This window comes from Tiliqua scincoides, chromosome 2 (genome assembly GCF_035046505.1).
Source record: "Tiliqua scincoides isolate rTilSci1 chromosome 2, rTilSci1.hap2, whole genome shotgun sequence".
Taxonomy (NCBI): domain Eukaryota; kingdom Metazoa; phylum Chordata; class Lepidosauria; order Squamata; family Scincidae; genus Tiliqua; species Tiliqua scincoides.
Genome location: NC_089822.1, coordinates 179,236,789 through 179,241,553, shown reverse-complemented (window position 1 = coordinate 179,241,553; position 4,765 = coordinate 179,236,789). Strand labels below are relative to the sequence as shown.

The following is a 4,765-nucleotide window of genomic DNA, read 5'->3' as shown; positions in this document are numbered from 1 at the left end:
CTGAGCCTCCTTATCACTGTTTTAGGTTGGCACCGCGGTCTTTCTGCTTGGTGGTGGGCCTCCCAGGACATTCCCGCGGATGCCTCCCAACGCCCTGGAGAGTCACAATGCACAGATTGGAGACCTCTAATATAGGAGGAGAATTCCAACATTTTTTCTTCACCTGCAGTATGAAGTGACACAGCTATACCATGTAATTTACCTGCATGTGTAGACAGGACCTGATTCTAAAGCAATTGGGATATTTGTACTTCTTATGAATTTCAGTTCAACACAGCAGCAACTGTTAACCCTGCACATGCCTGATCTCATCTGATCTCGGAAGCTAAGCAGGGTCAGGCCTGGTTAGTACTTGGATGGGAGACCGCTTGGGAATACTGGGTGCTGTAGGCTTATACCACAGTTTTTCGAGACTGAAGGTTGCCAACCAACCAACCAGTTCAACACAAGGAATGATGAAGCAGTTCCTCTTGCACTGGTGTTCAAAAGGTTCACTTACCTGGTTTCCTCTCCTGCTTCGAAAGATCACTGCTTGCTACAAAAGGTGCAGGGTCAATGGACTGCTTATGTATCAGGATTTGGGAAGCTATTATGCCCTGGATAGCAGTAAGATACCCTGGTTATTCACATATATGAAGAATGACTGCCATATCTGCAAAAACATTACTTCCAAACTAGCTCATAGTCCCAGTGAAGATATAGCACTTCAGATTCAGTGGGCTATAGATAGGGGTGCCAGTGAAAGAAATAGCGATTGCTCAACTGTATGTGTTGATTCATTCGAATGTCTGTAAGTTTTAAAATAGTTTATTGCCTGGCACGATGGCTGAGTGCTGTCATATTTTTTTAATGTTTCTGGGGAAGAGGGAAAATCTCCTTGGTTAGGCCATTTTATAAGTAGCCAGGTGGCTCCCTTAATTATGAATTGAGGAAGTGTTTTAGGTGTTGTTCATGCAGAAGAGAAAGTGGAAGAGCTCCTCTTGCAAGGTGAACGAACCTTCAGGCCAGTATAGGTTTTACAGGTTGTGCCTCGTTATCTGTTATCCCTTCCACTTTATCCGTGGATTTAAAAAAATCAGTGGATACCAAATCAGTGGAAAAGTAGCTTTAAAGACCCACTTCCAGTTTTCTTGCTCTTCCATTGCTCCTAATGGAATAATTTCATTCCATTATTCAGGTTAATTATTTGAGTGGGTTCCTTTCCAAGCACTCATGTGGATGGCAAAAAAGCACTATAGCAAATCAATTTAAAAAACAAAGTTTCTTTGCTCTGGTAATTTAAAAACAGCCTTGCTGACCTTTGTGATGTTAAGATAGAGCCATTAAGATGACAATCCAACAATCAGTCTCTCTCAGGTTGCTTAGAAATGCTTCACTCTGACCGCTCCCTTCACCAATGCAAAGTATCTTTCTTTCAAGTGCTCAGGGGGAACAGAGAGGTCGCCTGGAGAGAGAAGGATTGATGGATTGTCAGCCAGCTGCCCCCCCCCCCTCATTAAGGAGGCTATTGTTAAAGGACTGTTCAGTTTTTTAAACTGATTTTAAAGGGGTGCATTTTCCCCTTCTCCAGGGATCAGCACATTCCTTCTCATTTGCAGGAGCCATTCTTGTTGAGTCAAATCTGTGTATAAAAAATCAGTGTATAAATAGGCTGGACCTGCATTCCATTATTCACCCCATCTAGTGACTGAATGCAGAATTGCATCTGTACCTATGCATTCTGGGGCAAGAATGACAGAGCAAGAAACCTGGCAGTAGGTCTTTAAAGTTATTTTTAACCTCAGGAAGCTTTGCAATTGGTGCAGTTTAACAGCATGAAGGTAGGAAATTGGATTTTGGAGCTTTTTTACCTTGTTAGAAGGCACCGAAATGTGGATTCCAGTATCAGTGGTGAGTCAAATCAGTGGATACCAAATCAGTGGATACTGAGGCACCACCTGTACATTCACATTACAAACTTCATTGAAACCAGAACTGCATTAAGGACATATCTACACTACCAACACATACTGACTGATACCAGTTAACTGTCATAACTTCTGAAACAAAATCCTAGAAACATCATCTTGGTGAGGATGTTGAGAACCTTCTGTTAGAGAAGCCATTTTTCAACCACTGTGCAATGGCACACTGGTGTGCCGCAAATGGACTGCAAGTGTGCCATGAGAGTTTGGGGGAGAGTCATTTATTAGTAGGGCCATTGGGGGATGTGAGCCCCCACCAACAGCATTGTGTGCCTTGTCAATTGTCAAAAAACTGATGGTGTGCCTTGACAACTTTAGTACCTTGTCAATGTGCAGTGAGACGAAAAATGTTGAAAATCACTGTGTCAGAGGGCTCTAGCTCTCCTCACAGAACTACAGTTCTCAGGGTTATAGTAGGAGGGGGTGCAAGCCAGGTTGAATCTATGTACTCTCTAAGTTCCTCACCAGACGTGCAGTTATTCCTTGGGAGTACACATCTGTGAGTTACATTCATGTGTTTCTACCCACCTGAGATTTGAGACCATATGTTCAGAAATCCAGGTTAATTTTTTTGTCATTGCAAAAGGCATGCTAGACCCTTCTCCCACATTGCCAGTTACCCTGCAGCAGATTTTCTGTATCTGCACGTATCCCTTCCCAGTAGCTCTTTCCAGCCAAAAGGGGTAGGAGCTTCCCCTTGAGGGTAGCCCTTCTGTAAATGTCCTGCTTTTGTCAGTGCCAACAAGAATCATGTGCTGTTTGTTTTCTGTTTCAGCATGCATGGAGGGCTGAGCTGCTCACATGGGAACAAGCTGAACATTTTGTTTCCTATATCTCTATTGCAGAGCCTCACACTGCTTGGTTCTTCTTTTAAAAACTGATGTCCCTGAATCATGGAACTTATATGAGAATCTCAACCAGGGGTGATGTTCATCAAGCTATGTTTTGCTCCTGAGGCAGAAAGTCCAAATGGCAACCCCATCCCCGATGGTGTGTACCTGGTCCTTCCCAAAACCAACCATGCACATAGCTCTATAGGTTGTCATTGTGAAAAAGTGTACTAAGAAAATAATTTCTTAGTACATCAAACAAAACAGACTGTAAGGGCACATTCTTAAATATGCTGTGAAATCCTAAGCAGTAGATTTGACCTGATTTCAATGGGACACTCTCTAGGAATTATGGTCATTATTATCACCTCGTAGTCCTTGTGGCTTCAGAATCGAACAATAAAGATGATAATGCTGAAAGCTTAAAAACTGCAATCCCTTTTGTTTTGTTTTTTTTTTGGTAAAAACCCTTTTTTGTTTTTCTTTATTTTTCTAAATCCTTTATTCTAAAGGAGCTTAGAATAAAATTAATTGTCTTAAGTACAAACCTATGATGTTCAAATAATTACAAATGGGAAAACTGCTACTGTGAAGACAATTCTCCCTCATATTTCTCTCATCCTCCCCATCTCATGGTTATGTTTTCATTCCAGCTCTAAACAATTAAAGCTTTCTTCTTGCTGATTATAGTCCTTGTTCAGGCCTAGATCCAATATCCTAAGCAGCTTTTTATAATAAGTTTCTATTATTGTTCAGGAATTTCCTGATTGTATGACAAATCTAAAGAATGACATCTTTTTGCATTGTATTTCATAGAAACAATGCTACATTCTCTGTAAATGTTCCTTGTCATTGTAGTAGTAGTAGAAGTAGTTATATAATACTCAATCTGCTTTGAAGATGTACGATGTTTTACAGCATTACATAAACAAAAGACAGGCCTTTGCCCTGAGGAGTTTACAATCTGTTGTAGTGTTTGTCTATATCCATGCCTGCATTTCTCAATTTAGGTCATGTTTCCAGTTGGTTTGAAAGAACCATATTAGAACAATGAGACTATAATAGCCATGTAGTTCTAGACACTAATTTTGCTACACTCCTTTCTCCCCTGTAAATAGTGTACCTGAGTTTGCTCTCCCTTATCATGCCCTTGCAGTATAATGTCTTGGCTTGGTATTTAGTCTTCTGAAGGCGTAAAGGGCAGGTTCTCCTCCAGTTTATCAGTCAGAGTAGCTTGATAGAGTGCCAAAAAATTGCTTTAAACTGTCTTTTATCTTTTGAATAAGCATCAAAAACATGTTTTGAATTTTAAAAGAAATTAATTAAGAAGACAGTACACAAATGTTCCTCTTTTTTATTAGATGGGGAGGGGGAGTTGTTACAGGGAGGACATTGTCCTGCCCAAGCAAGAAAGGAGATTTGATAAACTAAATGAAGTCTGAAATCAATGAGAGCTGCAGGCCCTGATAACTTGCTCTTGTTTAACAGAAGGGAAGGCAGCCGCTTTGCCAGCAGATGCCCATAAGCAGAGAACACTGGAGCACAAAATTAACACACTGGCTCATCAGGAAATGTTAAAGTGGGTGAGATGGGGGAATTGCTTCATACAGGCAAACAAGCTGTGCAAAACGGATAAGCAGAAGAGGAACTTGGTTCAAAGGTTGGGTACTGTTCCCACCCCCAACCCCAGAGATCTCTCCTCCACTTTCCAGTGATGGATGATGCTGCAAAGTGTGAGAAAAAAATAAAAATGCCCAACCCTAGTATTAACAAAGAACCAAAATAAAATAACATAAGCCTATGCCGAACAGTCTTCCAAGTAGCAAGCTGCAACATCTAGTTTTCTACAGGCTAGCTACTCAGGAGCAAACTCCTGCTATGGTGAAGCTCCTTACAAACACACACTCTTAGGTGCAGCAGTGAAAGTTTGTCAACAATCAACATCTTTGGAGGAAACAAAACAGGTATTAT

The 4,765-nt window shown here is 41.0% G+C and overlaps 1 pseudogene; it reads left to right on the top strand.

The window, feature by feature from the left end:
- Positions 1–272: 272 nt before the first annotated feature.
- LOC136642667 (5S ribosomal RNA) lies at positions 273–393 on the top strand (annotated as a pseudogene).
- Positions 394–4,765: the final 4,372 nt, after the last annotated feature.